General features: G+C 32.0%; 1 pseudogene; it reads left to right on the forward strand.

Annotated features, from left to right (window-relative positions):
- Positions 1–2,766: 2,766 nt before the first annotated feature.
- On the forward strand, positions 2,767–11,181 carry LOC133192424 (uncharacterized; annotated as a pseudogene).
- The last annotated feature ends 751 nt before the right edge of the window (positions 11,182–11,932 follow it).

Below are 11,932 nucleotides of genomic sequence, written 5' to 3' on the forward strand. Positions count from 1 at the left end.
TGCTTACTTTTACAATCAACCATCAGTGGTCAGTATCATAGAGATTACATGTTATCTTCAGCCAATAATGATTTGGTATTTCCCAATGTCGCATACCTTCCTACATTTTTGTCTGTCTGTTCATACTATTCTAATTAATCACATCTGATAAATAGTGAATTACTGGAATAAAAACTTCCGTAAAGACCAGTTTTACTAGCCACAAACAAATTAATAAAATTTTACTTCATATTTACCGGTAATTCTAACCGATAGATTTTAGGGAGTTTATGTGTAGGCAAATAATAATTATGTTGATAATTTCACTTCTAGGAAAGGTAGGCGTTGCTCAGTCCAAGGGATAAAGTTTTTTTTTCTTTTTAATCTGATAAAATAAGAATAAACTGTTAATTATTTTATTCACATACACATGCACTTGTTCTGTAGGATTTGTATGAATTTTTATTAAAAGAATAGAATTTTAACTACAATTGTTTTAAAATTCCCGAATTTAGTACATAGATAACAAACATGCTTTTACTGTGTATTAACCTGTGTGTAGACCATTGGTAATTTTGACTCATAAAAGCATTTTTAAAATATTCCTGTTCACATTCTACACAGTTTTCAATCAAAATAAGTATTAAAAAAAATATCATAAACAACCAATATAAGATGTACTTATCTGCAGTTGACGGATAGCAATTTTCTTCTCCTTGTGTTTTCCTTTCATAGATATTTTGATATGTTTGGAAAACTTGTGATCTTACTCATACATGCTCAGCGCTACATTTTTAGAATAAATCAATATAACATTGACACAATTAAGCTTACATAGAATGTTTCAAAACACACATGACCCATAGCTGAAGTGTCCAGTTCTAGTCTATGAATACGCTAAAATATGTGAAAACTACAAATTATCACGGGTAATTTTGTTGTATATGTTGCTGTAGAAAAGATTCGAACTAGTCTCGGATTGTTAAAAATGAAAAGATTTTATAATCTTAGAAATGAAATAGATATAGGTCTTGCGTTCAATATCTCATTTTCTTATTTTTACAGTTACTATTTTGCTATTGACAGTAACCATCACAGAATCACTTCAACAGAGTCTAGGTAAGTTAACCAAATTAAAAGCAACTAGTTTGGGTTTTTTCTTCACACTTTCAAAAACAATACTGTATAAGAATGTTGCATCAGTTTTAAAAAATTATACTCAATCATGATGTACATGTAAATCTATCCTGAGAGAGCACGATTCCCACCACAGCTAACTAATGATATACGTTTTGGCAAAAATGGGGACTTTTTGATTTAATTACTGGCGCATTCAATGAAACCTTTTTGTCTTTTGCATCATGGCACTTTTTATAGTAAATTATAGCTTTTAGAGACTCATTTTTCTTGCAGATTAAACTCATCTCATCAATGATTCTGTTAGATTTTGTAATTTTTACATATCGTTCAAAAACATTCAAGGATTTTTTAAAATGGAATTTTGTGTGAAAGTTCTCTCGTGTGGCATTCTGATGCGTTGCATTACAAATATTTTTGATATGTACGAAAACAAAATTGTCAATGATTGAGAAGATAATTAGTAATAATATACACCGGAACAATTACAAAACATTAAGAACTTAAACTTTTGAAAAATAAATGGAGTCTGAAATCCAATACATTCTCAATATATAAAACTTTTTGTCAATAACCCCATCCTTACAATTACCCATCAGTGAATAAAACTTTAATTAATTTGCTTTATTTTATTTAAATTATTGATTGACGGAACTATATTGCACATGTCATATCAAATCACCACGATAAATCAGAATTCCTCATACTATTAATGCAATATATTTCTCCATAATCTTTTTTATCAGTAAATTATGACCCAGAGGCCAAAATTTAATCGATAAAGGTCAAAGAACACCTTTATACAAACAAATATGGAAGAGGTAAAGACCCAGGAGCTTTTGGATGTCTGATACTGGTATAAAAGACAAAAAGTGTCAAATTAAATATTGTTATCCCTATATACATGTATTTCCAATTTGTAAAATGTTTTTGATCTGGAGTTAAGTTCTTACAATCTTTTCATACTGGGGATAAAGCAGAAACATTAAAAGATAGTTCTGTATAACTCTGACTATTAGAGATGGTTTATGACAAGAGGTGTCAAACTGGACAAACATGTAAAATGGGACATAAAAGAAATGGTATAATTCAATCTTCAGATATCAATTTAAGGAAGATCTTTTCTTTTCTTTTACTGCGTTGTAAAAATACTGATCAAGTTTTGAATGGATGTTAAGTATGTAATGTACGAGTATCCGAAATGAAATCTTTTTGAATCAGTAGTACACCCCTTCCCCCATTTTAAGCAATTTGAATTTCAAGAAAAATTATGAGAAATTGCAGTTTTGACTTAGTAAATTTACAATGTAGTTATTCTATGAATTCCCTCGGTATGTCTCAAAATTAAAGAAGTCTATCGAAAAATACGGAAGGGTTTTCTGCCATCTGAATATCCAATATCAATTAAAAGATCGTTTTTTACAAACTGTATTTCATTTGATTTTCTAACCTTAAAAAAGGTTTAAGGCAATTTCTTTGTGCTATAATCATTGAATAATTTTATGTTATCAAATTATAAGTGACATGTCACATAATTTGTCTTTATAGTTGATGGAGGGTGGTCTTCCTGGTCTAATGCTTCGTGTTCGGTGTCTTGTGGTACTGGTTCTATAATCCGAATTCGCTCATGTACAAAACCTGTGCCTAAAAATGGCGGAGCGTATTGTGTGGGGTTGCCCTTTGAACGCAAACAGTGCTTCAATAATCCATGCCCCGGTAAAACTATCTGATAAGTTGATCTCTTTCTTAAATTCCGTAATAATATTTAACTTTTTGTCTTTCTGGAATGGTTTTGATTGTAACACAAGGCATGCCATTAAGTTCATGTCAATAAAATAAAATGGTATATTTAACTTAGAAATTTTTAGTTAAATGAATAATTTTCAAGATGAAAAACTGCTTATGAAAAATAAAACGACACATGATTTATATTTGCTCATAGTAAATGGCGGTTGGTCACCTTGGACGCCTTACTCAGAATGCACTGCGACGTGTGGAATAGCTTTCCACACTTCCACAAGGACATGTAACAATCCGGCTCCACAAAATGGCGGCAAACTGTGTGAAGGAAAACACATTGACACTCAACGTTGTAGAGGACTACCTCTCTGCGCAAGTTAGTGAACAATATATGTTAAAATATAAATGTTGATTTCCATAATTTTCTACACTGACTGTTTTCAGCTTAATTATAGATTTCTTTACTGTAGAATTTAATTTGATACTCAGATCCAGATATTATATATATATATATATATATATATATATATATATATATATATATATATATATATATATATATATATATATATATATATATATATCTTTGATACAGCTTTTAATGATTTATTGAGGTCTTGCACTTTCTTGTTAATTTTTAGATATAACAAATAATAAAAGTTGTACTAGAGTTTTGTTTTTTTACTGAAAAAAGTCATTCAAGTAGTTCTACCGGCAAACAAATTTTATTGACATGTTTACTTCTAACAGTCGATGGAAACTGGAGTAATTGGACATCTTATTCTGAGTGTTCGGTGAAATGTGGTAATGGAACAAGGACAAGAACACGCACATGTAATGATCCCCCACCTCAATATGGGGGGTTAGAATGCGCGGGAAACGCAAGCGAATCTATAATTTGCACAGCGAATGAGTGTCCAGGTATAAATCGACTCCATGCTGCGCTTTCTGGTCAATGTAGGAACCAATTGCTTACTCATGCTTGCGCAACCACAAAAGAAAATGCTTGAAAACCTTTCACGTACACATGGGAATACAAAAAATGGCGCTTCAATTAGAAATGTCTCCATTTCTTTATGAAATACACTAAACATATCACCTTTGTTTGTTCTGTAGATTGATTAAATAATTTTGATACAATTTATTATACAAATGCATTTCATACACTAATTTCATGCGCTTTGGATAATTACGACCATTTGCACTTGATGCTTTTCTCTATAAAATGGACTCCACCAAAATATAGGGTTAGTTTGCGCGAGATCTATAGTCTTTAAATTAAAGGTTTGTTTTTTTCCCTTCATGTTCGTATGCTGTTTAAGTTTTGGAACCATATATCAATTGCACACTTACGCAATTTAAACAAAATCAAATGAAAAAAGCATACAAAGATTCATAGATAGTTATTTTTCATTTAGAATTTCAATTTTCTTTATAAAACGCATTGAACCCAACCCTATGTGTGTTCATTTAGAACTTTGTCATTTACTCAAGAACATGTATTACACGTGTTTTGCATGCGCTTAACCTGATTCATTTAAGCTTCGTGTAAGATTCATGTAATTTATACAATTCTTTTACAATGAGATATCACAATTCATCTTTAAGTGGACGGAGGCTGGAGTTCATGGATTTCTACGGGAAAAGAGTGTTCTGTGCAGTGTGGGCGCGGATCAAAAATTAGAATCCGAACGTGCACTAATCCTGCTCCCCAAAATGGGGGTCTAAATTGTCCTGGATCACAATATGAGTCTACGTCATGTATGTTAAAGGAGTGTCCTGGTGAGTGTTTCAATCATTTATTAAACAGTGTTCTCAAAATTAGCAATGGTACTTAAATGTAATGATTTTTTTTAAAACACAGTCGCCATAGGCCAGGAAGTAAATTTGCTTTTTGATATGACGGTTTTGCTTGCCATTTTCTTACTTGTCATAACTCCGTGTGCTTTATTCACAGTTTAAGATGAAAAAGTAAATGGTGTGTTCAGTTTACAATTAAAATTTACATGATTTTATTTTTACATAAGAGGGACGACTGGAGTTTCCATTGCGCAATACTTTGCGCAGTATATTGGAATTAAACGTATTTACGCTTTAAAGCAAGTGTTTTAACATATTATTTATCATGTTTAACAAAATTAAGAAACCCAAGGTTAAAAAAAAAATACTTACATTCTCTTGCAACTGATTTTTTAAAACCATTTTTCATCTGAAAGGTGGTTGGACGTGGTTATTGTGTGTTTTTGAATTAAGGATAAACTGAGGTTTTTTAAGAGGGGGTCATAAAATTATCATTAAAGAAAAAGTATAAGATATATGCTTTTGAAATTTAAACACAGGCATCTGAAAATCGATTTTTAGTGATTTTCTGTATAAATCCTTAGTGTCTGTCATAATTTAGCACTCCATAAAAGCAAGAAAATTTTCGTAAACTTTACCAATTTTATATACCTAATCTGGAAACAACAAGGCAATAAAATTGTGTGTTTCTTTTATATAATGCATAATATAGTATTATGCATCATATATTATAATTCTTGCAAAAAATATATTGTAGTATTTCAACTTGCATTGAAGTGCGAAAAAGGCATTTCCAGATACAATCCTACAGTGATTATAGCTGTATTTTGAGATGGTCCCTAATAAAATACCCAAACGGTATATTTTCTGAAACTTTGCATGTACGCTGAAGTAAGTGTAGGCTATACTTGATATTAAATTAAAGAGTTTCTCCGTTATAGTTTTTACACCAAAAAATCCCAGTTGGCTTCCTTAAGAAAATTGTCTAGAAATATATTTATGGAACCAGTATTTCGTTAGATTGTAAGTGCAGAACATGGTATTTTAAGGACTTGTTTTGAAATCAGGACAGATATTGCACTTAACAAATACTGAAATAATCGACCAGATTTTGATGCTAGCGTCACTGTTGACAATTCTTTTTGCAGTAAATGGTGGATGGACCCTTTGGACATCATACTCCGCTTGCACGGTAACATGTGGTGTGGGATATCAAACATCTACAAGGACATGCACTAATCCACCCCCTCAGTTTGGAGGTCAGCCATGCTCGGGGAAAAGCAATGACACTCGAATATGTCCTCATCTCCCTTTGTGCCCAGGTATTTTTGTGATATATATTTTTCCGACTTCTTAAAAGAAATTGCATGATTATAAAAATAAAATGTAAGGTTACATACTATTCTGTCAGTAAATGGTCAATGGAGTACTTGGTCGCCCTTTTCTGAGTGTTCTGTCACTTGTGGTACCGGTATCAAGAAACGGACTCGCTCATGTACAAACCCCACACCCGAGAATGGGGGTCTTCAATGTTCTGGTTCTGACAGTGAAACAGCAGCATGCAAAGCTGGAAAATGCATAGGTAGAGCATGGAATGTCTATGTGGAAAACCATTGCTTCTTTTGTTTGCTCTTTTAACAATCCCAAGGACAATTATTATCCTGTGTATTTAATTTGCTTTGAACTCCCTCAATTTCTTTGTCCCCTTCTTTTTTACTTTGCAATATTTGCGTGTTTGTCACATAAGTTTTTACACCGTATCATAATGTCTACGTATTACTACATTTTTTTTTATTTTTGTGTGTTCATTATTCAATATATTTTAAGATAACGAAGACTATGCGAAATTCTAAAGAAATATATTAAGTCTAAATTATAAGTAACTCTAATAAATTTTAAAGTAATTTCAAAATTCACTTTCTTTTCAGAAACAACGATTTTTTCATCAACTACATCTCGTACACCTGCAGTGACATGTAAGTATCTTGAAAGATTTAGATTCTGTTTTGAATTAAAAATTTAAGGTAGTGGTCTGCTTTGAATACATCTGATGACATGTACATGTATATGTGCCCAAATCTCAATATCTTTATAGCTACACCAAATAGTAAAACATTAAACCCAGTCAACGGTGGATGGTCACCCTGGTCAAATGCGTCTTGTTCGGTAACTTGTGGTACGGGGTCGATAATCCGGCTTCGGTTCTGTACACATCCAGAGCCAAAGAATGGCGGAAAAAATTGTAAAGGAACAAGTTTCTCACGCAACACATGCAACAACGGTCCATGTCCAGGTTAAAGCACAAAAAGTATTTAAATAACCGGATGAGAATGCAGAAAGTTTCTCAAAATCAAAGCTTGGCGTCAGTAAAGGTCACTGTAATCGCAAAATTCACCAAAACAAAATTCCTTTTTATTCTTTACATCTTATGTTAATCTTTCACAGTTAATGGCGGCTGGTCGCCTTGGACGCCATACTCAGAGTGCACTGCCACATGTGGATTGGCTTTCCACACGTCAACCAGGAAATGTAATAACCCAGTTCCACGAAATAGCGGCAGAGCTTGTAAGGGCAACGACACAGACACACAACCTTGTAGAGGACTACCTCTCTGTACTGGTAATAAATCTATTGATAGAAAACTTGTTTCTATTCAATTTCAATTTCAATGATTTACTACCTAGAATTTGCCAAAATTCATTAGTTATTTTTCAACAGGATTGTCTTTTTAAGCTTTGCTTACAATTTGGTAATCATTGTATATAGTATAGTGCAAAAGGATAAAACTTTCTTCTAAGCAATCTTATTCATAAAATCTAACGTAATTTTTTTTAAACTTGAACAAAAGTTATTCTTTAAGATTACTGTATGTTTAAAATAATAACATTATGAGACTGAAAAAAAAGTTGTATCAGAATGAATTAATTAATTGTTAATTTCTTTAATAATGATTTTATTTTCCTTCATCTTTAGATACAACAACGGAACCCAAAATTTCAAACACAATCTCACAACATCATACGACTTTGTCAACAGCACCTACATCAACAACATCAACGCCTTCAGAGAGAACTACAGCTTCCACTCAACACGTCGCTAAAACAACAACCCATCCACTTGTCACTTCATCAGAAAGATTAAAATCAACAGTATTAGATCAGCTATCAACCACAGAATCTCTACCTACAAGATCCCATTCAACTACCACATCTCAAGCACACTCAAGTACAATATCTCAAAAGACCTCAAATACTTTATCTCAGACTTCCTCAACTACCATATCTCAAAGACCCTCAACTGCTATACCTCAATCTTCATCAATCGGGAGTGTGAGGCCCCAAATTGGTTTGTGGTTTTTTTCTTTGTACTTTCATATAAAACCCCTATTCTAAAATGGTCACTGTATGTAGAACACATCGTTAAAATCCTCGAGTTCTCGATATTAATAAAATTCAACATACTTGTAGGAGCTGTGATGGTTTCCTTTGCTGTTTACATTGATAAAAGTTTTGACGACAAACTGCTGGATCAGTCTAGTGATTTATACAAGGAAACGATGAAAACTGTTCAAGAAGTGGTATGTTTCTCTACATTTTCTACGTCTATGAATACTTTTTCTACTGATCTTTACCAAAAACATTCGGCTTCTTCACAACGCTTTTTCGGTGTTTTGTTTTTGTGATTGTAGATATTATGAATACATGTAAGATACTTTTTACAGAAACACTGGTAAAATATTTTTTTTATTTTGCCTTAAAGCTCAGCGCACGATTTAAGGAAACCCCTGGCTTTCTGATGGTTATAATAAATAGTTTCAGGTATAAAATTTGATTCATTATGTATTTAGTTTAAAATGCAAAGAAGTAAAATAAAATCATTTCAAAAGACATTTTGGAATTTAACTTAGCTTTGCTAACATGATATGATATAAAAATATTGCATGCTTTTTTGTTTTTTAAGTATATTGATGTTGTTCAATAGCTATGGAAGCATTCGAGTAAACTATTCCGTGAGTGTTGCTGGTGCAGCTTTGTCGACAGAAAAAGATATTGATCATGTGACGGACCAGCTAATGACGACTGCTACTCACTGGACTCAAAATGAACCGGTTTTCTTTGGTTTTCCTGTCAATGTCGACAAAACCTTAAAGGATGCCAACATACGTGATCTTACAAGTAATGTACTTAATAATATTAACTAGATTTCCATAATGCTTTTAAGGTCTGATGACACGTTCCTCAAATACATGTTTTGTTTCTCTTCTAATGTACAAAACATATTCATAATTGATATCTTGTGATTTCTAGACTGTTTTCAAATGTCTTAGAAAAAAAATACAAGTGATTTCAAATAGGATTATATGGGAAACACAACCCTCTGGTATCTTGCACAAATGCCTGGAAAGGTATCTCAATTTCTTGAGATGTAAACATGTTTAAGTAGCAATACTTCAATTACAAATTTTTGGGAAGAAATTTATATTTGAGGAACGTGTCGTTTGACCTTATAGTGTCTATTTCTTTACAATGCTAATTCTAACTTTGCAAATTTTAAAGGATTCGATATCTTTTCCTTTACAAATTCTAAAAGTAAAATGTCGAGCATGAACTAAAAGTAAATCTTGAATTGTCGTTATTATTTCCAACAGAGTTTACGTTACTTTATATTTTTGCGGTTATTTACAGACTATTTCAAAAGTGTCATAATATGAATCTGTTGGAACATTACATGTATAGTATCCAATGAATTGCCAATGTACATGTAACTATCTTAGATATAAAAATATATGGACGTACATAAATTTTTTTACAGGTGAACTTATAAATGAGCGAAATAAAGCCTGCACGTGTCCTACAGATGATTACAGATGTGACTTCAGCGAAGAAGAAGCTAAGTGTAGACATTTGTGTTTAGACCTCAATTGTGGAAAACATGGAACCTGCTTTGTTGATTCAAAAACAAAACTACCAAAGTGCTTGTAAGTGTAATTCGCAATTTCCACATAATTATTTGTAATTAAACCGTTTATAAATATGGGAAATTTTGGTGGTATCTAGTAAAACATCTTGTCGAGCTTCAAATAGTGAAATTAAAATGTTGATAAATATGGTATCCGCAAAATTATCAATTGTGCCTTTCAGCTGTAAACAATCCAACGACTCTAAAATCGTGTATTTAGGAGAAAAATGCGAGAAAATGGAAACGTTAAAAAAGGAGGAAAAGGAAACGAACAATATGACCATGATCAGTATTACTGCAGGTGTTGGAGGGGGGATAATACTTTTTATCATCATTGCCTTTATTTGTGTGTGTAGAAAAGTCCACGAGCAAAAGAAACTTCTTGTAAGGTGGGTAAATTATTAAAACATCTTTAGTCAAATAATGTACAAAGAAAAAGAAAATACTACTACTGTCAACGTCTTTAATTCCATGTGTTTAATATTTTCTCGATTTTACATGTTGCTATATTTCGCGGTGGTTTTAATTTCACAGTCACTGAATTTCTCATTATCAAATATTTGTAATTTTAAAAATTATTCCTTGAAAAACAGAAAGTTACGGTAAATTATTTACAATAAATTTATCAGGAAACTAACTTTAAACATGCAGTTGCCATTTACTTCATGTTCCCAATGAATTTCAAAGGTTTATTATTTTTCAAGTACGGAATAAGAAATCGGGGTTTTAAATGAATGGCATATATCCAATGATCAAAATGTGAATCTACATTGTCGACAATATTCACGAAGGCTTAATGTTCTCGGAAAATTCTTTCATTGCGAACATAGTGAAATTCAAACCATCGCAAAGTATTCTTTTTTATAGTATTCTAGTGACGATCTTTTGGTACGTTTAGTGATTTTTCAATATGATACAGGAACAACCTAATTTCTTATTGGAAGAAAATTCTACAGTATTTTCGTTCACTATAACATCATCCTCAATCAAATTTAAGTTTTTACCGATTTTATCTTTTGCAGCAGTCGTAGTTCTCTCAGTCTGGATAAACTGGAAAACAGTACAATTTCTAGATCAAACTTTTATTTCGATCCAAACACCACTCATAATCCTCTATACAAGGAGAATGAAGAGAAGTTGAAATCCAACTCGGAACAAATCGTGAGAATATTTTTACATGTGGCGCCGGAGAAACACAGAAGTGTCAGCATGCACAGTATGGCGTCTATAAATACAAATGGGGAGGATCAGAACGTTTATATGGAGGGCAGTCATATTGAGCCGATAGATGGCAGTATAAGTGTTCCAAACTCGGTAGGTTTAATTCTATTATTTTTTGGAAACAGTATATAAGTTTCTTAGTTTTAATATTAATGATTTGTCAGAGCAATATTTCAATGAAAGTAGAGGAGAGTATACATATAAAGGTGTACATTCTTCTAATTACATGTGAAGATTCATCGATCATCAGAGAGGCGGTCAAGTACCCAAACTGAAAACGAGGCAGATAGACAAAGTGTTCATAGAGAGTCTATAAGTCAACCTGACAAAGAGGAGTTGTCGTGATGATTATTTCCATGTCAAAAAATGGAGGCTATTAAGATAGATTTTTTCATCTTTATTTCTGAACAAACATTGTAAGAGTTGGCCAGAATCCACAAAAATATAGTTATTTTAATTAATTATATCAAATAATAAGCAAGCATGTCAGGCATACTTTTCCAGTCAAAGAGTGAGAGGAACTAATCTTTCTTGAATATGGAAAAAATCGCATTAAACTCATAGCAGTCATTTTTCGTTTGAGGGCCATATTACCCACAAATTCAATATATTAGTATTTTTCTATTCATTTTGTCTCCTTAAAAAGTGAGAAGTTGCACATTTACACTGTACTTTAGAATAATTGACTCTTTAGTTTATGTAATTAGTTTATGCATTTCATTACTTTATACCTGTGCTGGACACACAGTTGGTATAACATGTGTGAGTAGTCTCGCAGTGTTCATGTTTTATACGGTATTTATTTTATTTTTTTAAGAATTTTACATATTGAACGTTTTTTTCCTTGCTTACAATGGCAATAAAATGATTGGCAATCTGTAGTTCATGAATTGCAGGAGACGACAAAAACTTTTTTGGTATCACATAAACTGTTGAACTTAATTTTTCCATTCTTCATAAGAATTCATTAATATTTTGTTATATATTATATATGCTAAGCATAATAATCGTGACATGCATATTTGTTCATTATTTTCTTATTTTTTCTGCTTTATTCTGTTGCTGTAAACGTTACAGTATGACTCACTTCAAAGAC

Source organism: Saccostrea echinata, unplaced genomic scaffold (assembly GCF_033153115.1).
Source record: "Saccostrea echinata isolate AGI-Se365-2 ecotype Australia unplaced genomic scaffold, CSIRO_AGI_Sech_v1 ptg000025l, whole genome shotgun sequence".
In the NCBI taxonomy this organism is placed as follows: Eukaryota; Metazoa; Mollusca; class Bivalvia; order Ostreida; family Ostreidae; genus Saccostrea; species Saccostrea echinata.